The sequence below is a fragment of the Felis catus genome, chromosome A3 (genome assembly GCF_018350175.1).
Source record: "Felis catus isolate Fca126 chromosome A3, F.catus_Fca126_mat1.0, whole genome shotgun sequence".
NCBI classification, from domain to species: domain Eukaryota; kingdom Metazoa; phylum Chordata; class Mammalia; order Carnivora; family Felidae; genus Felis; species Felis catus.
The window spans coordinates 35026532-35053975 of record NC_058370.1 but is presented as its reverse complement, the minus strand read 5'-3'; the positions used below and the strand labels follow the sequence as shown (position 1 = coordinate 35053975).

Here is a 27444-nt window from a genome sequence, read left to right as displayed (position 1 = left end):
GTCTGGAGCCTGCTTCAAATTCTCTCTCTCTCTCTCTCTCTCTCTCTCTCTCTCTCTCTCTCTCTCTCTCCCTCCCCTACTCCTGTGCGCGCTCTCTGTTCCTCCCCTACTCCTGCCCTCTCTCTCTCAAAGATAAATATTAAAACAATTTTTTTTAAAAAGATCATATGAACTTATATACTCACCAATGTTCCCCTCTTTGTTAGCTGCAATCAACGTCTTTCATGGCATCACTGGTTATCCCTATAAATGTCCTCTTTCAATATTATCAGTATCACTAAATCATAGCTAATTATCAGTAAAAATTGAAATAGTTATGTTTAAAGTTAGAATGGAATCCACAAACAAAAATGCTTCCTAAGTTCTTTTGTTTATATATTTTATCCTGCTCCAAGAAAAAAAATACACAAAGCATAGCAGAAACACTGCCAGATATTATTCAAGACAGAGAACTTCATTTTTGTCCCACTCTTTAGAGTCAATAAAACACGATTCACTTCTCAGAACAGAGCTTGTGAACTGGCAATGCTCTACGCCGCGAGTCAGACCTCCCTACCATCACCATCCTGATGTTGGTAACTAACAGAGCCTGGCTTTTAAGGTAAGCTGGACAGCATCAAATGGTGGTTAAGGGTATCAGCCTGGAATCGGATACACCTGGGTTCACATCGGAGCTCTCTGATTTTGTCCAAGTTACTTATTTTTTTTTTAATTTTTTTTCAACGTTTATTTATTTTTGGGACAGAGAGAGACAGAGCATGAACGGGAGAGGGGCAGAGAGAGAGGGAGACACAGAATCGGAAACAGGCTCCGGGCTCTGAGCCATCAGCCCAGAGCCCGACGCGGGGCTCGAACTCCCGGACCGCGAGATCGTGACCTGGCTGAAGTCGGACGCTTAACCGACTGTGCCACCCAGGCGCCCCGTCCAAGTTACTTATTAACCTCTCTACAGCTCTGCTTTCTCGTCTCTAAAATAGGAACAGAAATACCCACCTCACAGGGTCACTGAAAATTTTAAAATAAGAAAATCTACGACAAACACTCAGCATATCATCTGGTATATAGGAGGCACTCAACAAACTGGGATAATAAATTATTACCATCACTAATACTACTGCTTTTGCACAGCATGCCAACCACTCAGACAGCTGCCTCAAAAGTACAGTGGTTGGGGCCAGAGTTTCTGAAACTTTCACCTGCACACACAGTACCTAGGGATTCTGTTAAAAATGCAGACAGTCATTCAGGAAGTTTGCAGTGGAGCCCGAACTCTATGGTTCTAGCCAACTCCCAGGTGATGCCAATGAAGCTGGTCTGGGAACCACACTTCAAATATTAAGGATTTGGACCACCTGGATATCCCCCTGCCCCAGCACTCCCCACCTCCATGAAAACACACAGACACACCCGGGTACAGCTTAGCTAAAATGCAAAACACTGAATCCACAATCCAACGTTACCTTCCCTATAAAAATAGAACTCTTTCCTTAAAAATGGTAAAAGCTATGAACCACTCAGGATAATTGCTAAATATAGAATACAATTATAAGAAAGGCAAGGGACTGCTTAACCTGGGGAAATCAGGCCTGGGTTCAAACTCTAGATGCACTGCACATACGAGCTCTTAGAGTGGTTTGGATTAATTACAGACTCCTTATAAACTTCAATTTCCTTACCTGTAAAATGGGGATAATGGTATCTATAAAATATAAGACATCTCAAATAACAGTTGTCTCAAAAGTGCTTACTATTTATATGCATATCCCACGGCCTGACACATAGTAGGTGCTAAGAACGTGTCAGCTGCCTTTCTGTTCCGAACTGCACTGTTTTAATCACTTTCTAATATAATTCTGGCTTTCTTTCTGCTTTCACTCAACTTGGGCCCTTTGACTCTCTAGCAAACTATCTGAAGACCTGCTGCTACTAAAAGTCTTTTTCATGCTATTTCAAGCTGCCAGCATTAGTAATTTCCCAAGAGAAAGAACCTTATTTCCTAGTATGTTCTACTAATCCTCGAGACTGAAGTCTGGAAGAAAACTATCTGTTTTCCACATGGCTTCCCTTTATTCTAAGTCTCACAGGCTCTTTTTTCTTGCCAGACACAAAAAGGAAAGGAACAGAAGTCTTGGACATCTTTTTTTCTGTCTCTCAAGAGACTGTAACTATCTTTTTCAGTCAGGGAAACTTATTGTGAGAAACCAGTCACTCACTCCAAGATAACTCTCTGTATTCTCTTCTAGTTCCAAAAACTGGAATTGATTCTATTACTTAAGTAAGGTATAAAACACACACGTGCATGCGCGTGCGCACACACACACACATTCGCTGCCCTCCCCCCATCTTGTTGTGGTTTCCTGTCACCAAGCAACAATGATATGATGCCAAAAATATCAGTTGCCCAGTTTAACTCCGTTCCCTCATTGATCTGCCATATTACTTACTGAGTGCCTGCCAAGTGTATCCTGATGTGTAAACAGACATGACCCACACCCTTGAGGATCTAACTATCCTGACCTTCACTAATCTTATTCCTAAAACCAGGCCACACTTCTAAAGCTAGATCTGGTTTCCAAAACAGAGCCTGGGACAGAGTAGGACAACTACAGACTGCATCTAAATAAGCCACGGCAAAACTGTTAGTGATCAGCCCTGGCCACAATCTACTAATGAAATGCATCAGGGCACCACGAGATGAAATCTGCAAATAAAGGTGGTTTCCTCTAAGCCACCAAATAGTGGCCGATCCTGCCCACAACACGGTCCTGGCTGGAATGGCATGGCAGCCCCTCGGAGACCCAGACCCCACAGTAACGTTAGTGTGAACAGCGGTTCCCACAATCTGCCCCGACTTCTGCCTGACTGTGAGCACCTAACCAGGCTAAAATCTTACCAGAAGTTTTCTGAAGTTCACCAGCACACTGAACAGCAAACAGTGGTGACATTTCTCCAGCCACACAAGCCACGTTTAGGATCTTGATGTCTATTTGCAGCTATAATGCTTAATTTTAACATTTAACTATAATATTTTTAAAAAGAGGAAGCCAGTTTTTCCCCCCATATTCAAGTCTATTAAAACTTTCATCAAGCAGAGCTCTATTACAAGACTCATTGTACACAGAAGAGACACTGCTAATAGAATCATCTTGATTAAGAATTCATATAATGTAAAGAACATCAGAAAAACGTAATCAGAATATGTGGAAATTATGCAATCAGATAATCAGCAAAACCTTCTGATGCAGATTAATTTATTGTTCACATTGATAACTCTAATTATGTCTGTGAATTGAAAGATCCCTTTTCGTTATATGAAAACACACTAAGTTCCCTTATTTATGTTAAACTGGGAGAAGAAAAGATACCTTTTACTTTTCCCAACAGAATAAAAAATATAATAATCCTATATTAATCATGGAGAGTGCATATATAAGGAAATGTCATCTTGGTAACCGAGAAAGGGACATTAGTCCCAATGATCCTCTAACGGGTGTTTGAAAGTGGTCCAAAGCTGTCTGATATTTCAAACCAACGGGTATGTGTCAAGGATGAAGCAAGGCTCATTTAGGGCCATTTTCTAAGTAGTCTGTTTTAAAGTCCAGGGATAACCACACCTTCCTCTAAAGATAACAACTTAGGTAAAAATTACCCATGGTCCTTTCCACAGAGCAATCTGAAAGGTTTTCTAAGGACCAGATGAATACGTTAGGGTTAATAATTCAGACAATAGCTTTACTTGGATTGGCTGAACTAATACAAGCCTGAATTCATTTCAACATTCCTCTGCTTCACTTTCCCCAAGATAATTCTGAAGGCAGCACAACATCTTCATATTTTAGACAAGAGATTCCCAGGCTGTAGGAGCCACTGCCACAGGTAAACTGCAGGATGATTTGAGGTAGTATAAGGATTGAACCTAAAATAACACAGAATCTCCCAGCAGGAAAAGTGACTATCTCTCCCTTCCCTTCTCTTCCCTTCCCTTCCCTCCCCTCACCTCTGCCTCTGCCTCTGCCTTGCCTTGCCTTCCCCTCCCTTCTCTCCCCTCCCCTCCCCTCCCCTTCTCTCTCTCTCTTTCTCTCTCTTTCTCTGTCTCTCTCTGTCTCTCTCAATAAAGCAAGGGCAGGACTTTGGGGCAAACACTGGCATCTACTTAGGATTGAATGACACTATTTGGTTTTCATTTTTTTACCTTTTTTTTTTTTTTTAAGAATTTTTTTTCAACGTTTTTTTTTTATTTTTGGGACAGAGAGAGACAGAGCATGAACAGGGGAGGGGCAGAGAGAGAGGGAGACACAGAATCGGAAACAGGCCCCAGGCTCCGAGCCATCAGCCCAGAGAGCCTGACGCGGGGCTCGAACTCGGACCGCGAGATCTTGACCTGGCTGAAGTCAGACGCTTAACCGACTGCGCCACCCAGGCGCCCCTCATTTTTTACCTTTTATTGGATGTCTCTACTATTTCTGGCACCTAGCGTTTTCCATTTAAGGTAGTGATTTAGGGGCGCCTGGGTGGCTCAGTCGGTTGTGTCTGACTTCAGCTCAGGTCATGATCTCACGGTTTGTGGGTTTGAGCCCCATGTCAGGCTCTGTGCTGACAGCTCAAAGCCTGGAGCCTGCTTCAGATTCTGTGTCTCCCTCTCTCTGCCCCTCCCCCGCTCATGCTCTGTCTCACTCTATCAAAAATAAATGAATGTAAAAAAAAAAAGGTAGTGATTTAATGTTTTCTTTTTAAGTACATTTATTTGTGACCAAAAAAGTGAAAAGCATTAAATAATACAGGTGGAATATATTCATGGCACAAAACATAAATGACTGGTACTTGGGAAATACTATAGTGTAGGGATTAATGATATAAATAATGATATATTCAAACTTGATCCTCTGGCCTGTGAATTATAAGGTAAAAAGATTTCTTCATGGGCTCCTGTATAGGGAAAAAGAAATGCTCCTTCTGTTTTGTTTTGTTTATTTAAAAATGTAGCCAATTGAAAAGTGTTTTAAACCCATGTGATCCTCTGGAAGCCAGAAAGTCAAGTGCACTATCTTGAATTCCATTATATATTCCTTCCCTCTCTACTTAAAAGATCCCAATATTTTAATTACTAAGAGTTTAAAATGAGGATGCCATTCCTTTTCCATATGACACCAACCAAAATGTATTTACAACCAGGCATATGGCTCCTCCAACATTTTAACATTCTGCCCGATCCATGTAGCATCCCCAAAATGGCTGCTTTCTTGATATGGCTCCAGTAAATGACTTTTTGCTTAAATCAGAGCCACTTACACACAATGGCTTTTAAAAAATCTGCTTGAGGGGCACCTGGGTAGCTCAGTCAGTTAAGCATCTGACTTCGGCTCAAGTCATGATCTTGTTGCTCATGAGTTCAAGCCCCGTGTCAGGCTCTGTGCTGGCAGCTCAGAGCCTGGAGCCTGCTTCAGATTCTGTGTCTCCCTCTCTCTCTCTGCCACTTTCCTGCTCTCTCTCTCTCTCTCTCAAAAATAAATTTTAAAAAACATTTAAAAATTTTTAAATAAAAAATCTGCTTGAATATTGCTATGGTCTGAATGTTTGTGTCCCCCAATACTCATAAAATCCTAACCCCCAAAAATGATGGGATTAGGAGGTGGAACCTTTGGGAGGTGCCTGGCTCAGGAGGCTGGAGCCTTAATGGATGGGATTAGTGCCTTATAAAATAGGCTCCAGAGAGCTCCCTAGACCCTTCTACCATGGGAGGACACAAGCAGATGTATGCGATCCAGAAGAGGGCCTTCACCCCACAAAGCAGGCACCCTGATCTCAGACTCTCAGCCTCCAGAACTGTGAGAAGTACGTGTCTGTTGTTTATAAGCCACATTTATAAACATGCCATAAGTCTGTGGTATTTTGTTATCACCCAAATGGATGAAGACAAATATAAAAGCAAATGAGCCTCCCTTATTTATCTTTTTCTTCATATGATTTTCCCTCACCTGGGCTCCAGGGGAATTTCCTCCCTATGTTCATGTAGCTTAGTGTGACTCCCTTGAGTGAATCACAGAATGTAGTCGGGAAGCCACTCCCTATTCTTCACCCCACTCCAGTTTAATGGGCATTTTGGAATAAAATGAGGAAGGACAGACAATACTGCTCTGTGATACTGGTTTAGCTATCCACAGGGTTTGGCCAAGCTCCTAAAGGCGAGTTCACTGTCTGTGCCTAATGTGGCTTCCTGAACAATAAACTTTAATTGTCCCATTGAATCCCACAAATTATCATCTCTGCTGGAACCCAACTAGAAAAGAAGAAGAAATGACCCTGTATCTAATGTGAAGGAAAATGGTTAACAATGAAATTAATGATGATTGCAAATGTAACCTTCAAGATGCACAGAGCCAGTAATCCCTCCAAGAACAGATAATACAATCTGATTGCTTCTGAATGTCAAATGTACCTGCAAGAAATAGCTATGTAAATTTCCAGGGCAGGCTCTGTATGAAGAGTCCAAAGCTAATTTTTAAAATCTAAGTCATTGTTCCCATCCCTCTCAATTCTGTCAAATTAGACCTTTACTTCTCTCGTTTTTTAAATGACTACACACTCACACCTCTGAGGCAGTTCTTCAAACAAGATCATGGTGCCAGGTATGTGTGTGCAAAACCTCAGGTCTGTGAAACCTTGGCATGTTACTTAACCTTTTGTCCCTTAGTTACATCATTTACGAATGGGATAAACAGTGCCCTACCTCATAGGTTTGTTGCAAACTATACTCAGGGCTAGTGCCATGTCAATGTTAGATGTTATGAGTCATGGTCATATGTGACCTTTACATGACTTCTTCAACACACTGACATGGGTATCACCACATGCCCGTTTTAGGATAACGAGACTGATTTCAGAAGGCCGTAACAAGGGCAATGTTTCAGAGTCTATCAGCCAAGAAACAGCATCATTTCTACCCTTTGCCCCACCTGAAGCAAACTGAAGATTAAAAGCAAAAGCACCTACAGCAGATGACTGAAGGGGCACTGAAAACACATACAGAAACTTCTTTCTAATGACTGTCATCATGTTTTAAAGTGTTGATAATTTATTCTGACATTCCACAGTACATATGAATAGAACACTTTTACAGACTAAGATAAGGGGAATCAACCAATAAACAGTCACCAGTTATTATGTTTGCTATTGGCTGGCTCAAACCACTCTCTCATTACGTGTGACTGCTTGTCCGTAGGGTTTTTATTAGTCTTGACAAAAGTGAGGAAGAGTAAGTGGGCATGACTGAGCTATAGCCTATTTGTGTCATGTGTCTTACTCCCTGATAGTTTCACAGGAAATGGAGCAATACCATTGTCCCAAAGAGCAACAAGTGATGTCACAGACCCACCTACACAAAAGTCTTACCTCCAGCTGGGTAATCAAATATATGCGTGAAATGTCGTTCTAGTTCCCACATGCTGCTAAGATCTGGCACAATACATGACACATAGTAGTTGATCAATATTTGTTGAATGACATGAAGTAAGTGTGCTTATTTGACATTATTTCCTCTAGTAAAGGGGGCCAGAATGAAGCACATTCAGGAAGTCTATATTCTGATGAACATCAGCCCACTGAAGACCCCGTGGCTTATTCGGACACCACGCCAACAAAATTCACCTGTTTGTGTGTAACTCCAACATGTCAAAAGTTCTGGCCAAGGCATTATTATTACCATCCCAAATGTGGCACAACTGCTAATGATTACTCCATGTCCATTCTCTTCTCCGTCAGTAAGACAACCTCAAGTGTGCTCAACGAAAGACTAGATTTTCAGGCTGTCTTGCAGGTAGGTGTGACTATGTACGTGAATGCTGGCCAACAAAGCACAAATGAAAGTGCCATAAGGAACTTCCAGGAAGGCTGCAGAATTTGAGGGGGCTGCCTCTCAACTGAGAAGGCTCCTTTCTTCTTACTACTTCCCTTTTGCTGCACATCTGGGCTGCGGACACGAGGGCCTGAACTAACCTGGCCCCGAGGAACCCTGAAAAGGGAGCCACATGGCTAGAATGGTAGGACACAAAGGTAGGAATCTGGGCTCCTGATCACTGCAGGACACATTAGCGTGTCTAACTGAATTTGTCTGCTGTGAACTTTCCATCTTAAGTCATTGCTATTTTACATTTCCTGTTATAAACAGTCAAAATGAATCCTAACTGCGACACCAAATAGGGCTCCACAGAACACACTTTTAGAAATCCCTTACCTTATATCTTTCCAGACTTCTCGACACCATCAACCCTATTTTGAAAAATTACCTTTTACAAAGAAAAGGAGGCATTGCTTTATTTTACATAAAAAGAAACAGCAACCTACAGTATATATGAATTAACTTGGATTTGAATTTAAGAAAGAAAGAAAGAAAGAAAGAAAGAAAGAAAGAAAGAAAGAAAGAAAGAAAGAAAGAAAGAAAAGCAAGCAAGCAACCTACTTTGCTATTCCCCAACAATGATAAACACCCACTTACCTAAACACCCATTTTGCTTGTGGGGCTTTAGTTGATTATCTGATCATTTCCTAATAAAGAGCAGAGAGTCAAATATCGGGAAGTGAAACTACCAGATGAATTCCATCCATGCACAGGTACCTCCCTTACTGTATCACTTAGCAAATGAAAACATATCTGGCTCCCCATCTTAACTGTTCCTCATGGCCCCTCTTTAAACATGCAATTATAAAGAAATTTATTTGTGTAGGCTTCTTCCTCGGGGAAATCCAGAAATCAAATTGCTTCGCCAACAAGGCCAGGAAAACAAATCATTTGTGTTGTGGCTAAGCCATAAGGCTCACATCATAAACACAAGCAGAGGCTGCACAGCTTTGCTCTCACAAAGCCATTTGGGAGAAGATTTTTATGGCAGCAGCTGAAATGTTTCTACCAAAACAACACCTACACTTTGCTAGAGTTATTTTCAGAAGAGTAGGTTTCCCCTACTGCTGTTTAAATTGTTGAAATGTTTAGTTAAAAGCGTCGGTTTGCAGGAGTCTGAGGCTGCAGCCCCAAGAGGGAACTTAGCTGCCACTTTGTGGCTGGGTAACCTAGGGCAGATGACTTAACCTCACTGACCTCAGGTCCTCCACAGAAAGTGGGAATCTGTGGACCCTAGAGAGTCGTCCAGTAATGATGAGGTAATACATGCTTAGCACAGTGGCTACCTAATGAGTGCTCCAAAAATTAAAGCTGTATTCTTTCTTATCAAATTTGATGTAAATTCCTTGAATACCTTGGGGAATTTTATTAATGTGGGTAAAGACCCACATTAATAAAAGAAAGGATAAGAACCACATGATCCTCTCAATAGATGCAGAGAAAGCATTTGACAAAATAAAGCATCCTTTCTTGATAAAAACACTCAACAAAGTAGGCATAGAAAGATCATACCTCAAGATCATAAAGGCCATATATAAAAGACCCACAGCTAATATCATCCTCAATGGGGAAAAACAGAGAGCTTTTGCCCTAAGGTCAGGAACACAACAGGGATGTCCACTCTCACCGCTGTTATTCAACATGGTATTGGAAGTCCTAGCCTCAGCAACCAGACAACACAAACAAATAAAAGGCATCCAAATTGGCAATGAGGAAGTCAAACATTTACTCTTCACAGATGACATGATATTCTATGTGGAAAACCCAAAAGACTCCACCAAAAAACTGCTAGAACTGATCCATGAATTCAGCAAAGTCGCAGGATATAAAATCAATGTACAGAAATCGGTTGCATTTCTATATATGAATAATGAAACAACGGGAAGAGAAATCAAGGAATAAATCCCATTTACAATTGCACTAAAAACCATAAAAACCAAGGAATAAAGCTGACCAAAGAGGTGAAAAATCTATACACTGAAAACTATAGAAAGCTTATGAAAGAAATTGAAGAAGACACAAAAAAATGGAAAAACATTCCATGCTTATGGATTGGAAGAACAAATATTGTTAAAATGTTAATGCTACGCAAAGCAATCTACATATTCAATGCAATCCCTATTAAAAGAACACCAGCATTCTTCACAGAGCTAGAACAAACAATCCTAAAATTTGCATGGAACCAGAAAAGACCCCGAATAACCAAAGCAATTCTGAAAAAGAAAACCAAAGCTGGAGGCATCACAATCTGGGACTTCAAGATGCATTACAAAGCTGTAATCATCAAAACAGTATGGTACTAGCACAAAAACACTCAGATCAATGGCACAGAATAGAGAACCCAGAAATGGACCCACAAACATATGGCCGACTAATCTTTGACAAAGCAGAGAAGAATACCCAATGGAAAAAAGACAGTGTCTTCAGCAAATGGTGTTGGGAAAACTGGACAGTGACATGCAGAAAAATGAACCTGGACCACTTTCTTACACCATCCACAAAAATAAACTCAAAATGGATGAAAGACCTAAACTTAAGACAGGAAGCCATCAAAATCCTAGAGGAGAAAATAGGCAACAACTTATTTGACCTCAGCTGCAGCAATTTCTTACTTGACATGTCTCTGGAGGCAAGAGAAACAAAAGCAAAAATGAACTATTGGGATCTCATCAAGATAAAAAGCTTCTGCACAGTGAAGGAAACAATCAGCAAAACTAAAAGGCAACTGATGGAATGGAATAAGATATTTGCAAATGACATATCAGATAGAGGGTTAGTACCCAAAATCTAGAAAGAAATTATCAAACTCAAAACCCAAAAATAAATAATCCAGTGAAGAAATGGGCAAAAGACATAAAAAGACACTTTTCCAAAGAAGACATCCTGATGGTTAACAGGCACATGAAAAAATGCTCAACGTCACTCATCATCAGGGAAATACAAATCAAAACCACAATGAGATATCACCTTCACCTGTCAGCATGGCTAAAATTAACAACTCAGGCAATAACAGATGTTGGCGAGGATGTGGAGAAAGAGAAACCCTTTTGCATTGCTGGTGGGAATGCAAACTGGTACAGCCACCCTAGAAAATGGTATAAAGTTTCCTCAAAAAATTTAAAGTAGATCTACCCTATGACCCAGCAATAGCACTGCCTAGAATTTACCCAAGGGATGCAGGAGTCCTGATGCATAGGGGCACTTATACCCCAATGTTTCTAGCAGCACTTTCAACAATAGCCAAATTATGGAAAGAGCCTAAATGTCCATCAACTGATGAATAGATAAAGAAACTGTGGTTTATATACACAATGGAATACTACTTGGCAATGAGAAAGAATGAAATATGGCCTTTTGTATTAACGTGGATGGAACTGGAGAATGTTATGCTAAGTGAAATAAGCCATACAGAGAAAGACAGATACCATATGTTTTCACTCTTATGTGGATCCTGAGAAACTTAACAGAAGACCATGGGGAGCGGAAGGGGAAAAAAAAAAGTTAGAGAGGGAGGGAGCCAAACCATAAGAGACTCTTAAAAACTGAGAATAAACTGAGGGTTGATGGGGGGTGGGAGGGAGGGAAAGGTGGGTGATGGGCATTGAGGAGGGCACCTGCTGGGATGAGCACTGGGTGTTGTATGGAAACCAATTTTACAATAAATTTCATATATAAAAAATATGAAAAATAGAATTACCCTATGACCCAGAAATTGCACTACTAGGTATTTATCCAGAGGATACAGGAGTGCTGATTCGAAGAGGCACATGAACCCCAATGTTTATAGCAGCACTACTGACAACAGGCAAAGTATAGAAACAGCCCAAATATCCACCAACTGATGAATGGATAAAGAAGATATGGTGTGTGTGTGTGTGTGTGTGTGTGTGTGTGTGTGTGTGTGTATATATATAGAATAGAATATTATTCAGCGATAAAAAAAATGAAGTCTTGCTGTTTACAATAACGTGGCTGGAACTAGAGTGTATTATGCTAAGTGAAATAAGTCAGAAAAAGACAAATACCATGTTATTTCACTCACATGTGGAATTTAAGATACAACACAGATGAACATAATGGACGCAAAAATAATATAATAACAGAGAGGGAGACAAATCATAAGAGACTCTTAAATACAGAGAACAAAATGAGGGTTGCTGGTGGGTGTTAGTAGGGAAGGGCTAAAAGGGTCAGGAGTATTAAGGAGGAAACGTGTTGGGATGAGCACTGGGTATTGTATGTAGGTGGCGAATCACTAAATTCTACTCCTGAAATTATTATTAAACTATATGTTAACTAACTTGGATTTAAATTAAAAAAATAAAAGTATGTGACAGTAGGAAAGAAAGAAAGAAAGAAAGAAAGAAAGAAAGAAAGAAAGAAAGAAAGAAAGAAAGAAAGAAAGAAAGAAAGAAAAGAAAAAGATTTAAGGACCTACACATAAGCCATGGTTTAAAATCTTACCACCATTAATATAAAAGTCTAATGGTGGTAACTGTGTGTATGTAGAAGCCATAGAACACTATTATCCACAGACCACTTACCTAGCTCGTCGGGACCCTCTAGGATAGAGTCACAGCAAGGAAGTCACTAAAAACTCTGAATAGCTAAACTAGACATCGTAAAGTCCATTTACTGGCTATATTTAACTTATTAATAATGATAAGATTGAGCGTTCACCACGCCCTGGGCACCAGGCAATATACTCATTGTGGATTAATTATTTCCCTTTCACAATTTCACACCCGGAGATGTGCCATAGACACTGCAATGTGATAACAAGATCCGCACTTTAGAACTAAAGAGCTGATTTCCCCGCTGCTGCCAATCCTGCAGGCACAACACAGACAACAGCCCTCAGCTGAAGAAAGCTGTTCCATCCAAGCTCAAGCACTACTCTGAGCTACTCTGGGGTCTAAGGCTTCTGTTGAGATGGCCTTGCAACTCAACTTCTCCCTCTTCCCCAGTCCCAGATCCTTCTTTTCTCCTTCTTAGGTGTTGATCTAAGGAGAAAGCATAAGGACTTTATTTTTTCTCTCTTTTTTAGGCAGGATCCACGCCCAGTGTAGGGCTTGAACTCACGACTCTAAGATCAAGAGTTGCATGGTCTGCTGACAGAGCCAGCCAGGTGCCCCGGCACAGGGACTTTAATTACTTTCATTCTTCAGATGAAAAAAAAGTGAGTCTCAGAGAGGTTGAGAAACTTGCCCAGAGTTACACAGCCTTGGTATTTGAACACAAGCATTCTGATGCCATGAGCCCAGGCTATAAATCATTCTGCTCTACTGGTCGCTGGAGTCTGTATTTCTTTGTCCTCACAGTAGACCTCAATAAGTGATTTAGAATGAGAGAGTTGTGACAGAAAACAACCTCCATGAACTTCTCAAAGACAACCAGGTAACACAAGCTACTTTACATTTTTCAAACCAAGGGATGGGTTTCAGAGTGACAGAATGGCTGACAGGCCACAGAGGGAACAGAGAGGCAGCCTGGACATCAGCAACCATGGGGTGCTGCTAGCTTGTGTAGGCCGGAGGGATAAGGGAAGGAAGTGGGATTTTGAAAGCCAGGAGACTGGGCCCAACTGGCCAAGACTAGAACAGCAGCATAGGCTGCTGTGGAAGAGCTGGAGGGCAGTCTGGTGGGGGCAGAAGCTGGGCAAGAGACACACAGCTGTTCCTAGAGATACCAAATAAACAGAGAGAAACAAGGAGAGATACCCTTTTGTCTCCCCTTGCACACCAGGCAGCCAGGGAGCTCGGGAAACATGGTGCCCTGTAGCATGGAGAACAGGAGATGGTCAAGGAGTAGATCTAAGAACAACTCTTGTGTTTGAGCAGCCCGAAAATACAGCCTAAACATCAACTGGCAATGAGGTAGTATAGAGAAACACTCTGAAAAGAAAATACAAAGCAGATCTGTCAAAACCTACTTTCATGGCAGGCCCACGACCTACATCCTCAGCAGCCCCCAAGCAAACAATAACAGCAATAATGACTCACTTACACGGCCCTTTACAAGGCGCACTGCTTAATTACTGCACAGTTCAATCACTGTGGTCTGAAAAAAATGATGCTGAGAAGTTTCAGTGATTCTGTTCAGTAAATCTGGGGAATAGATGCAACATTCTGAAAGCATTTCCATCATAAAAATAGCAAGTTTACTGGACAATGCTTAAATGGGTAGAATTTCATGATCAAGATTTTACTTACGTAGAATGAATTGTTCCCCGCCACTGTGAGCTAAATTAGGTGTTAATGTAGCTCTATTCTGGAAGGCTAGATATGCCTTCACGATTTTATCTGCTGTCTGACAAAGTAGGAGCCAGAACACAAATTCTTTCCTCTCTTCTCAGAAGTCCTCTGCTGACTTCTGTCTGATGCAGCAGAAATTCTTGGGGGGAGGGAGGGAGGCGGAAGAGAGAAAAACTCCTAAAATGAAAACACATTACCAGGAATCTCCAAGACTCTTCGGCAGCACAGATAGTAACACAGGAGTGATACAAAGATTAGCATGGACCCTGTGCAAACTTGTGAAGCATTCCATATTTTGCTCTTCTTTTCTAATGTTCACAGGTGGGAAACAGGCTCTGATAAGTGAAATGACTTATCCAATCGAGGGCCCCTTCCCACTTCAAATTTTTCTTCCATCTCCAACTTTTCCTCCAAAAACATGGATCCCCAGTCACAACAGTCAGCAACCACTCAGGGTTTAAGTATCCACTTTGCCCCTGAAGACCTCTAACATCTATTTTAAAAACTATTTATGCTCTAGTCCCTCCTGAAGGAATGTTATTTGTTCATAAAGACTGTGAAGAAATGTTGGTCCCTTCCAACCCCATTTTGCCTTGCCCCTCCCCCCCAATAAAAAAAGCTACTTAGAGGTAATTAAAACCCAAATAGCTTGAGGGAGGATCTGGGTTCAAGGCTCAGCTTTGCTTCTAGGTAGCTGTGTGGATTTAGTTTGGTCAATTAACCTCTCTGGGCCTCTGTTTCCTCATTTCCAACATGATGCAACCAGAAGGAGCTAATAATGTCCACAATCCTTTCAGCCCTGAAATGATTCCACAGAAAGATAATAAAAGTCCTGTGCAGAACCAGATGAACTCTCACTTGACATGGCCTGGACATCTGCTGGGGAGACTGCTTATCAAAATTAAAAGTACAATCTGTGGCCATGGCATTGAGAAACAATCTGACCTCATTCCTTGCTCTCAGTTGACTGTGATCTCACCCAGCAATTCTCAAGTTGGGTTCTCAGGTAGTCTGATTGCCAAAAGAGCGTGATTATTCTCCCTTCCTGTATCTACACCTTCTGCTATGTAACCTTGTAGTGCCCTCCCACTCTGGGACCGGTCATGTGACCTTTTCTGGTCAACAAGATATCAGCAAACATCATACAAGCAAATGCTTGAAAAGTGCATATACTACTGGGCTATTTCTCATTCTTGCTCCTTTGTCATGGCCAGGAGAACATGCTAGGTCTAGTGTGCTTGATGATGAGAGACCTATGTAGCAGAGATGAGTCATCTGAGTCTCCCTAAAGCCATCCTAGATCAGTCAACAGCCAGCTGAGCCTCCAGACATGGGAGCAAAGACAGCTAATTTCAGAGGAGCTACATGCCCAACCCACAGCTGACCACAGACATGTGAGATTAGCTGGACCCCCAACTTGTAAGCTAAATGCATTTTTACTATTGTGTTCTACTGAGGTTTTATATTTTGTAGTTCCTTGTTACACAGCATTATTGTGGCAGTAGATAACTGATACACATTCTTTGGATACCAGATGGAATGGCATGACTGTTTCCAGATCAAAGGTTCTTTAGTGATGAAACAAGTCTGGGATACACTGCATACCTAAAATTTATATTAGCAGTTCATAACACGCAATTAATGCCTTTAAGGCTTTAAGTGGTCCCACAGTAAATAAATGTATTTAACTTTGTCTAATTCATGTTTTCCCCAACATATTTTACCACAAGTGTGATGTGCTAAGAAAATCCCCCCCACCCCAGTCTCAGATCCCACATCTGGATTGAGCTTCTATCCACCCTTCTTGCTAGTTATTAGGCCACATATTTTATGGTCTCTTCCAAGACAGTTAACGAACACTTCAAAAACAAAACAATAAACAAAACAAGAACCTAAAGGCACTTCGAAATCATGAAAGCTTTTATTGTTTATATCCAAAGTCTAATGAGAAATGAGGGGAATGTTCCAAAAATATCTGAAACCCATATATCCTTAGTCTAATATCAACTTTCTCATGATTCAAACTTTAACAAAAGCCTAATGCTGACCTGCCATTGAACATTCTTCAGAGACTCCCCTATCATGGTTCACAAGCCTTTGATAATCTCTTCCTCCCCTCTATCGCTTTTCTTTCTTACCCCTACTCTCAGGTGTACATACTATCCATGAACTACTTTCAATTCCATCACATGGGCCATGAGCCAGTGCTCTGAAAGTCTCCAGAATTTGGTGTTATTTGATGTGAACTTGAACTGTGCAGCTTTGAAATAATATGCTATAATAACAATCATATGGTCTCTCATTAATTTGAATTAATGTTAAATCCACACAAAACATTAACATTCTTGGAGATTTATCATTTCAAAGCTGGCTGGACCTAAGGAACGCTAAACTCTGTTTACAGAGTGGCCACAGGGTGGCGCCACATTAGCTGATAACCAGAAATACCCACCATCTTTTGCCAGGATTATTCTTGAATTATGAAGAGTTCTGAATTTGCAAAGACTTCAGAAACACAACCCTCACATAAAACATGACCTCTAGAAGGTGGAGTTTCTTCTGCTAGAGACTCCTCCTTATCTCTTCACCACACCTAGGACAAACACACAGAATTAATCCAGCTAACTTCAATTCATCCTTCATGCATCAATGGAGACAGCACTTCTGCCTGGAAAATTTCGCCGAAACACCCAAGAACAGATGGCAAGACCCTACCATAATAGAATTTACGTGATAATATACAAATGCCTATCACTGGATCTAGATTGCTTCATGGAAAAGATCCTAGCTTATTCCATCTTCGATCCAGAGCCCAATATAATGCCAATGAATATCTCATGGGCTCATGTGTGGATGCATGAGTGGAGAAATGAACAAGCAGGATGGGCCACTGAATACAAAAGGCTGATTTTTGCTGTATCCTCTCTCATCCTCTCCTCTGTCCAACATCAAGGAAAGATAATTACAAACACTAGGCAACAGCTGAGGAAAGAAGGTAAAAAAGAACGTTGATAACCATCATCAGCTGGATAAGACTGATCATTATGAATCTAGAATTAATACAGACCCACATTGTTTGAAGTGAAGGCATTTGTCAAAAAGATAAATAATCAGAAGAAAAAAAAAGTAGGATGCAGTAGTGCCTTTCTCTTCCTACTCACAGAACATCTGAAGATGTAACTTTCACTTTTTGAAGATAAACAGTTTATTAACCTATTTGTTGAAAGTGAAGGACTCATTCCAAGAACTGCACTATATAATGAATGTGACTTCTCTGATGTAGCAAACGAAGATGCAGGAGAGAGCTTTCATTGGGTCAGATCTCCTGCTTCCCATCACAAAACTCTCCAGATATTTTGTTTCTCATTCACTTTCACCTTGGACACCAAGTTCATGAGCTTTGTTACTCCATGAGTTGTCCTCTTCAGTGGGGGCAGAAATTAATGCAGACACAGATAAGAAACTTTGAAGTCAATAAAAAAGTCTTGTCTCTGATGATTCTTCTCACATGGCTTTCTACTCCAGACTAAATACTCACTATTCCTCTGGCACTTTTAGGCAGAGCTTGGAAAATAGCTCTGCCATTGATTTAAACATCCTGCCAACTGATACCATTCAGTAATCTTAGGGAATGTCACATGGATGATCTTTTGGCTGTGTGTGTATACAGCCTTGTTCTCTGGGCTTTCATTTTATTTGAACTTTCTTTTGACTCCTTATAGACCCTATATTTGAAAACAAGGGATGTACAGTATTGTCACGAGCTAGAAAATATCCAAAACAATTTTCCATGGATTGTTTTAACCCTCAAGTTAGGCAAAGTCATAATCTGCTGTTGCTGTTTATCAAGTTCCTTTGTGCTATTTTCCCTACTGTCTGAACTCTTAAATAGTCCCACCTAAAAATATAAATAAGAACCTGGCCATTTAGTTCTGTCATAAACTGAATCAATGGTGGCAATAAGGAACACCCTAGTGGATTCTCCCAAATCTCAACATTAAAGATGTGTTAACAGCCCAGCTTCTTGGAGCAGCTCTGTCCTTTGGAAGCCTGTTAAACTTTCAAGAATTCATTTCTGCCTCCTACACCCTGTTTTTCTGCATGCATTCTTTCAAAAGACATCTGCATCCCCTGGGAAGAGATGAAAGTGATATCAAATAAAACAAAAAGCGAACTTCAGAGGCACTTTTCAAGCAAGTGCTCCCAAATAAAGAGTCATTTCGTTACTTTATTCTTCCCTTTCTCTCTTTAACCGCCCCCTAACTTTAAACCACTCAAGGTTTTTTTTTTTACTCTCTCTCTTTTTTTAATAAAAAGCACCAACCAGGTAACCAAATCCAGATCCCCTTTGCAGAAGGGAGGTCAGGCAGCTGCTTCCCAGAGACCACGAACCATTGCCACCAGGACTCCCACAAGGCACAACCAAATCCACCCTGAGCTTCTTGCCAATGCTGTTCCTTAATTGGCCATGAATACGGTCAGCCCCAGCAATTTCTGTGCCCTGTATAGCATAATCTCCTAAAACATCAGCAGAGCATTTAAGGGCCAACTTTTTAAATAGCATCCAATTAATAATTGTAGTAATAATGAAAGAAATGCCAAACTGCCATGTGACTTCTGAAGCCTAAAGTGGAAGCTCAGCTAAATGAAGCAAAACTATTCTTCTACACCCCTCCCCCCTTCACTTTTCAAAAAGCCCATCTAGCAGAGGAAATTTCTGAAACTAGATAATGCAAAACATTAAGATTTCCTATTTCTGGTTCCATGCACTTGGTCAACATTTATTGATATCCCTGGATATAGAGATAAAAGTGACTGACAACCAATCTCAAGATTCAAAAACAGAAACTGCTAGCAGAATTTGTTCATTCACTTAACAAAGGATTACTGGGTACCAAGCACTGAGGACACCACAGTGAACAATATGGACAGAAATCCCTATTCCCATGCAACTTCCATTCTGGGGTAGACCAACAATACCCAAATAAGTACACAGTCTGGACACCAGGAAATACTGAAGCCTACAGAGGAAAGAGGCAAAAGTAGAGAAAGGGGACCAGAGTCCCCATTAAACAGGAGGGTAAAGGAAGGGCCCTACCATTAAAACCCTACCATTAAACAGGAGGGTAAAGGAAGGGCCCAGTCAGCAAAGATTTGAAGGAAGTAAGGGAACATGTCCTACAGACCTACAGATACGGAGAAGAGCTTCCCAGGCAAAGGGAGAGCACAGAGGTCCTGCGGGAGATGTGTCTGGGGGTGTGTGAGGAACGGCAGCTGGCAAGGGTGGCCAGCATGGAGTGGATAAGGGAGAATAGTAATGGATGATGTCACAGATAAAATGGAAGGGGTCATGCCAGGCCTTGAAGGCCATTATAAGGGCTGTAGCCTATGCTTCGAATGACGTAGGAAGCCACTGTAGGCTAGAAGCAGAGCAACGGGACCTGACTTCTATTAAGAGGATCACTTACTTGGGTTGCAGTCTTGAGAATGGACTGCAGGTGGGCAAGGACATAAGCAAGGAGACCAGCTTGGAGTTTACGGCACAATCCAGGTGAAGGAGGATGATGATGGCACCAGAGGTAGTGATGAAGGGAACAGAATCAGATTTTATTTGAGATATGTTTTGAATTCAGAACAAACAATTCACTGATGAACTGGATTTCAGTATTTGAAGGTAAAGTTTTATATTTTCTGAGTTAAAATGCCCAAAGCCCAAATCTGTGTTCACTGCGTTTATTTACTCCAACAGGTCTGATGATGCACTAATTGCTATCTCCAGTCTTTATCTTTCAACTGACCCACAGTTACCTGCCCCAGCTTCCAGGACACTGCATTCCTCTGGTCCACTCAACCTCAGCATGACCATCTACTCCCAGCCGTGGTCTCGGTTCCATTCATTCAGGGTTGGCGTCCCTTTGTTTCTTCCCTCTTTTGTCTTCCCCACTGTGAATCCAGATATGAAACTCTACCAGTTCTTCCTCTGACCCTATTTTGTGCACTTCCCTCCCTCTCAGTTCCTATTGCCAGCCCTCGGGTGCCAACCCCTACGATCTTGCAGGTAGCCTTGCTGGTTCCAAGCTCTCTCTCACCAAAACCACCCTGCTGGCTGTCGTCAAAATAATATTCCGAAAGTACAGGTTTTATGATGTGACTTACCCTGACTACAAGGGTTCAATCCCTGCACCCTGGCCTCTAAGGGTCTCACCCAATGGCTATAGATCTTGCCATACTCCTCTGTTCTCTGATCTCTGGTCCCTACCAACAGGAATTCGACTGCTTCTGGAGTGTGAAGAGACATTCTTGCTCATTCTTGCACTTTTAAAAAAAAATATATTTGAAGGGGGGTGCAGAGAAAGGGAGACACAGAATCCGAAGCAGGCTCCAGGCTCTGAGCTCTCGGCACACAGCCTGACATGGGGCTCGAACTCACAAACTGCGAGATCATGACCTGAGCCAAAGTCAGACACTTAACCAACTGAGCCACCCAGACACCCCTCCTTCTTGCACTTTTAACTTTCATATGTGCGTTTTCCCAGCCAATAATGCCCTCTCTCTCCCTTTTCTGTGCAACCTTTCTTAAATCTTCTCGTCCGTGGACACTAGCTCAAATTCTGCCCCCCTAATGCCCCTAACTAATCCAGCCCCCATCCAGGTCCTATCACAACCCTTTTATTAGGACCTCATGTCTCAGATACATGCCCTATCTCCTGGCTAGGAGTAGACTTCAAGTTCATACACCAACTTGTATCTGTTTTCACACCTCTATTGATACATATATATAGTGTTCAATGTGTATTTACTGAATTCAATTATTCGAGTGAAATAAATTAGCTGAGACAATATTCTCCTACTCTTTATCTCAATCTCTGAACGTGGGGAATTGAAAAGCCCTAGAATTCAAAGGACAGAATCTTTGACTAAAAGTGTCTGTTATTTCTTACTCTCTCTGTTTTTCTTCTGCCATGTTGATCATTCCACTAACTTGTTCTTAGATACTGTGCCCCCGAAGAACTTGACGAGAAGTTATGGCTGGGGTTATCTTGTGGAGATTACGCTCATAGGCACATCATATCCCAAGTGATAATCTCACCGATCTCTGACTTATAATCAAATGAGATCCTGGCTTCATGGGAGAGTAAATAGGAATGGAATGAGCAGTTCTGGTCCCAGTCACAAAATATGGCCATCACTGAGCTCTCTGGGTATAGAACTAGGGCCATGTGGTGGCAGAAGCAAAAAGAAAATGAAGTTGGCGTGTAATCAGACACGTAGGGTCTATTTCTGGGCAGGAATTCCTGCTGCATCTCAGAAACTACCATGTAGCCTCCACCAGTATGTTCTTAATGACAGGGCTTCACTGACTCATAAATCACTACTGCAGGGGGACTCCCTGAGAAATTACATCCTTTTAGTCCCCAAAACAGGCTACTCTTAACTTCTCTCATCAAGATAAAGATTCTCTCCCTTTTTAATCCTTACTTCTTCAAGGTAACCACCTCCCATTTTTAATGCATGCAAACAACAAATAACTTGCCAGGACCTAATGTGAGCCATGTGCAGCCACTGTGGCCCTGAGGAAGACAGACACATTCCTTTACCTTCTGGCATCTACAGTGGGAGGCAGATGGTGATCAAGTAGCCACACAGGCATAAAATCACAAACTAGAATTAGTGCAACGAAGGAAACAGAGATGGAACAGAGGATGAGACTTAATCCAAAGGGTTCCACGCTCCCCTGAGGAAGTGATACTTGAGCTGAGATCTGAAGAGTAAACTAAACGTTAAATGACAGATGGGAGGAAAGAAGACAGACTTCTTGTCACGGGGACATGGAAGGACACCAGGGCAGGAGGGAGAGTGGTGTACTGGAATAACTTCAAAAAAAAAAGAAAAAAGGTGGAGGGGGGGCAAAGCAGGGAGAGAATGGCTCAAGAAGTTAGAAGGCAGAGGTAGGTCAAGTAAAGCTTTGTGGAACACGGAAAGAAATCTCTAGCCTCAGAGAAATGAGCAGTCCCCAAGACTTCCTTCAAATCCTCAGTGTCCAATGGGACGCCTAGGTGGCTCAGTAAGTTAAGCATCTGACTTTGGCTCAGGTAATGATCTCACCATTCGTGAGTTCGAGCCCTGTGTCAGGCTCTGTGCTGACAGCTCAGCCTAGAGCCTCCTTCGGATTCTGTCTCCCTGTCTCTCTGCCCCTCCCCCACTCATGCTCTGTCTCTCTCTTTTTCTCAAAAATGAATAAACGTTAAAAAATAAAATAAAATAATTCTTGGTGTCCAAATGTTCTCTACTCACCTGCCACTGCCTACTCTGACCACAGTTCCTTAGTGAAAACCCACCCCCCACCCCCAGTCCCTCAAAGAAAAGACTTAGTAACATAAGGCCATTGGCCCTCTCAGATGACTGGACCACTAACAACCAATATGAATGTTTTCTTGGAGCATGTGAACTTTAGAGCATTTGAACTTGGGAGTTCTTAAGACACAGATGACACTACAGCCAAATGATGATAAACACGGAACTAAAAAGTTTCCATGAATAGTGAGAGTGGAGGGACATGTTAGTCATGTTGAACTATGTGAAAAACAAAAACAAACAAACAAACAAAAACCCTGAGTGTAAATTGTCACTCTTCCCATTTACAGGTCAAGCCTATTTCCCCTCTCCAGGAAGCTGGCCCCATGACTGCTTTGACCAATAGAATGCAGTGGGAGCAGTCAGCTGGGATTTCTGCGGCCTGGCCTTAAGGGCCCTGGCAATTTCTGCTTTTGCACATTTGTAACGCTCCTTCCTCAGAGCCAGCCTCCATGCTGTGGGAAGCCCAAGCCCCACTGGCTGGCGCTACACAGAAGAGAACTGAGGTACTCCAGTTGGCATGCTGGCTGAACTCCCATCCTAGAGCCAACATCCTCTGCCTGCCCTGGGAGAGAGTCACCCTGAGGATTCCAGTTCATCTGAGCCCTTGGATAACTGCAGCCCCAGCCAATACCACACAAAGCAGAAGAACTGCTCAGGAGAGCCCATTCAGCCCAGACTTCTGAGGGATACCAAACAGTGGTTGTTGTTTGAAGCCAGTAAATTCAGGCGTAATTGTTACAAAGCAAGAGATAACTAAAACAGATATACAGCAAGGTAGCGAGTAAGAGTAAGAAAGAGTAAAGCAGATATACAAAGAAAAGCAGAGACACAGCCCCTGTCTGACAGGGAGATCAAGCTTCATTCTGGACCTTCCCACCTGCATTCCTGACACTTCACTGGACTTTGTTCCTCTCTTTGTAATTCATGAAGCTCAATTTCTTGACAATAAAATGACCTTTGACATAACCAGTTTAAAGGATTTCTATCCACAAAGGTTTCTACCCTCACACCCATGTATTTTAGTCACCATTTTGCTCATGCTCTGCAAAGGAATTCTTGTTGATCTGTGTCTGACTTAGTAAGCAGAACTCAGAAATTCATTGTGTCGAACTGGTAAGTCTTCACCAACTACCTGCCTTAGGGTATCAAGATTACTTACTCCTAAAATTTTAGAGACTAGAATAATTAGAAGGAATAAGGTTCAAGTATCTCTTATGGTAAATAAAGGTGTCAGATATGTTCTACTGAACAGGTGACTGTAGACTACAGACGGTAATATAATCATTAGTAATTGAAAAGGTAATCCACGATATTTCCAAATAACCCATCATATTTCCATATTTCAGGTAATTCTAAAGCGATGCAAGGAGAGTCTATAGTGATAAATTTGGTGTAAGTGCCTACAAATCTGAGTAAAGGCACACACTGAGAGAAGGTATCAGTGGGTCTGTCCCCTGACTCTGAGACACTCGCAAATTAAAAACACGCATTGCTCCATATTTAGAACATGTGCTCCTTGAGGTCTAGCAATATGTTAAGGTTCTTAAAGTCATTATTTTTGTTTTGTTTTGCCTTCATTCCTTATGTTTTTAAAACGTATGTGCTGTCTATTATTTTAAGTGATGAGTGGTAAGGATTAGATAACTATTCTGTCCCTTGGCCTCGAGTCCAGGCACCTCTCCAAAGGCCACCAGCACTTGGCCAAATAATCCTATGCATCACTAATTCTCCAACCCACCAGGAAATTCCACACCTCTTTTCATACCATCCCTCCCCTTCTCTCCCTGGTAAGCCCACTATCATCCTTTAAGACCCAGCTCAATGTCACCTGCTCTATGAAGCATTATCCAACACTCACCAACCTCTCTGCCTTTTCCTGCCTGACTCAACTACACCCTCATTTAGGTACACACAATCTTCTGATATGCCTATAATACTTAAAATAGTTATCATAATTATTTGGTTGAACTTCTATTTTTCCAACTACATTGTGATTTCCTTGAAAGCGGTGATCAAATACTATTCATTATTAACTCCATGGTGCTTAGCAAAGTGCCTAAATCACAAGGGGCCCTATGTAAATATGTACGGAGTGAGTGCTTTCTGCCATTATAGTGCCTTATTTGAAGCAGCCTGAAATGCCTTTCACATGAGGTTTTTTAAAAACTCTCCAAAAAATGGATTATAACCCATTAGAGGGATAAGAAATATAAGGAATTAAGAGGGAAAGATGTACTTATCTAAAATTAGAATACATGAGAGAATTCTGAAATTTCCAGATGGATAGATCCATTTCACCCTTCTGTTTGTGTGAATTACATATTATTCCACCTTATAGAGTCAAATACATTATAATTAACTGCACACATGGTCATAATAAGGTAGAACTTCTAATTTTCAATTCACTACTCAAACAGAGCTACCCATAGAGCAGACAAAAAAAAAGATGATTAATTACAACCTAAGGCACCCCTCCAAAAATGTCTTCTTTAATAAGTACCCCTTCTTTTGTTAATGCATCCTACATGCTGAGTGTCCTTAGGGCTCAAGTACAATTTACACTTCATTATGTTATATCTTCATAACATCTCTAGCTGTTTCATCTCATCCAATTCTGTCTAGAGAGCAAAGTCTTCAAAGATGGTATCTCAGTCAGGGTCCTAGCTGGAAACAGATGGAACACTCACAGGACACAACTGATGGCATTTAATAAGGGATTATTTGAGGGTGGGGTGGAGGGAAGACAACCAGGGAATGTGAAGTGCCCTAAGCCTGAAGGGGTATGAGGACAGAGCTATAGGGACCCAGAGAAAGTAGGGGAACTATAGGAGAGGGCCATCTGATGGACCGTGGCTTCCAGAAGGGCCATAGAGAAGCCATCAGCCCAATGGCAAGAAGAGACCTGGAGGAATGAACAGGCCAACCTCATGGTCCTCCCCCTCCAATCTCCCGCAACAGCCACCAGCTGCATGAATGCGACCAGAAGCCAGAGGGCAGGGTAACCCACCAAGGCAGCACACGACATTCCCCCTGAGGGACAACAGCAGGCCAGAGAAAATGGAGAGTGGACCTGGAAGGGCAAACAGAGTAAAGCCAACACAGCCAGAATCCTCATCGGTACTTACTTCTCAGCCCCATCCTTCCCAGACCACAGCACTAGGAGTATAGATGATAAGAACAAAGAGCCAAGACATGGTGTTTGATAGAATCACATGGCATGCGCAAACGCTCCACTTACATCCATTCCCATTTCTTTCTGGGCATGCAGGAGTCACCTCTCTACATTCCGTTTGTGTTAGTCCCCAAGCACATCAAAGAGACCTTACAGCAGGAAGTGGCTGGGAGTTAAGACCTCCAGGAATAACCCGCAGAGTGTGACATAAGAATTGGTAAATAAATAGCCCAGATCCTCCCCCCCCCCGCCCCCTCCAGAGGACTACTGTGAAGTATATTCTACAGTCTCCAGCAAACAGCAGTCTTCTTAGTTGCCTTCAGTGGAATCAGCCTGTCAGCACATCCGACACTGGCTGCATTTCCTTCCTTATCTCACTGCCCCACTCCCCCACTCCTGCCTCCAGGGACTACCTCCGGAGACTGCTACTTGTGCTCCAATCCCTGTCTCAGGCCAGCTTTGGGAGAAGCACCTAAGACAATGCGTGAGTCATAACCCACCCCTCTTGGAACAGACTCGCCACAAAGAACGTGTAAGAGTTATGTGCACGTGCATGTGTGTGATACAGACTCTGCCTACTTTACTCTGCACCAAAGAAAAAAACATACTGAACTTGAAGTAAAAAACATGACTTGCAAGTCTCCGACTTGGCTTTGAACTAGCTCTGTGAACCTCGGAAATAACCACCTTCCCCGGCCTCCAATATCCTCATCTGTCAAATGAACTCAGATAAAGTCCTTTAAGTTTCTTGTCCAATTTTAAAGTTTGCTAAGGATTTGCAGCAGTAAAAGGGATATAAATAATGAGGCCCATTACTTGAATGGACACTAAATTCCATTCTTTGGAGTATTTTCACAAAAAGCCAAAGGAATTTTGCATCATCATAAAGAAAATAACTTTCAGAAACTAAGAATTTAATCTATCAACCAAGTGGCTATTAGATACCTATTTTAAATCAAATTTCCTAGATTTGACAGCATACGTATAATCAATTATTTTCAAACTCATAAATCGTGTATAAATGTCTATTATAGGATACACCTACAAAAACACCAAGACTGGAAATTTTTTATAAAGTAATACCTCAGAAAATAAATAGGGACTGGCTTTGTAGTTCGGCTCCTGCTGTAACTTCATGTGTCTCCTCGGGCAAATCATTTCACTTCCTCATTCCCTACACCCAGTGGCACCTCCACGAGAGGGAGACAGACCTAGGGCATTCCACACACAATAATCAACTGTTGAATTAAGAAATGGCTCTCAGCTTTAGTTTTATTAAACAGAAAAACAGGAATGGGATGGCTGTGCTATCTATATCATCTTGACAATGTCTTTTTACCCCCACATTCCCTCTTGAAATGAAACAGAATATAGTGACCTAAAATTCTGTGGCTCCGAATGATTGGATCCCTCTCTTGAGAGCTATTGCCTCGGCCCAGCATGTCCATCCTAGAGCAGAGCTTACCTAATCAGTGGCAGAAGTCACTGGATCCTGAACTTTCACAAACTGGTTATCAAAACAAAAACAAAACAAAACAAAACAAAACAAAAATTCAGTGCTGGACATGCAGTGCCATGGAATGAATGAGGCCCATGTTCCTAGCCTCCATATTTAAAATAATGGCAAAAGTCATTCCAACCACCAGTCATGAGCAAGGCCATTCTGACTGGTGACCAAGACCTCATCTCAGAACTATCTGGAAACATAGGACAAGCAAACAAAAAGCTTGTGGAAGGAATGGGGGAGGAAGCAGAGGACATGGGAA

At 41.8% G+C, this 27444-nt stretch overlaps 1 protein-coding gene across 13 annotated transcripts in view; it reads right to left on the bottom strand.

Moving 5' to 3' along the window:
- PLCB4 (phospholipase C beta 4) overlaps positions 1 to 27444 on the bottom strand; it is a 419557-nt gene that overhangs the window by 313914 nt on the left and 78199 nt on the right. For 2 of the 13 annotated variants that reach the window (XM_045053870.1, XM_045053872.1), the window contains exons 3-4: positions 27057 to 27185; positions 26762 to 26889 (exon numbers count right to left, since the gene is read on the bottom strand). The exons of 9 other annotated variants lie outside the window; for them this stretch is intronic. The gene's annotated coding sequence lies outside the window, so the exon portion shown is untranslated. Of the gene's footprint in view, positions 1 to 25744; positions 25769 to 26761; positions 26890 to 27056; positions 27186 to 27444 lie in introns of those variants that run through there. 2 more of the 13 variants (XM_045053873.1, XM_045053875.1) reach the window with 2 other exon arrangements.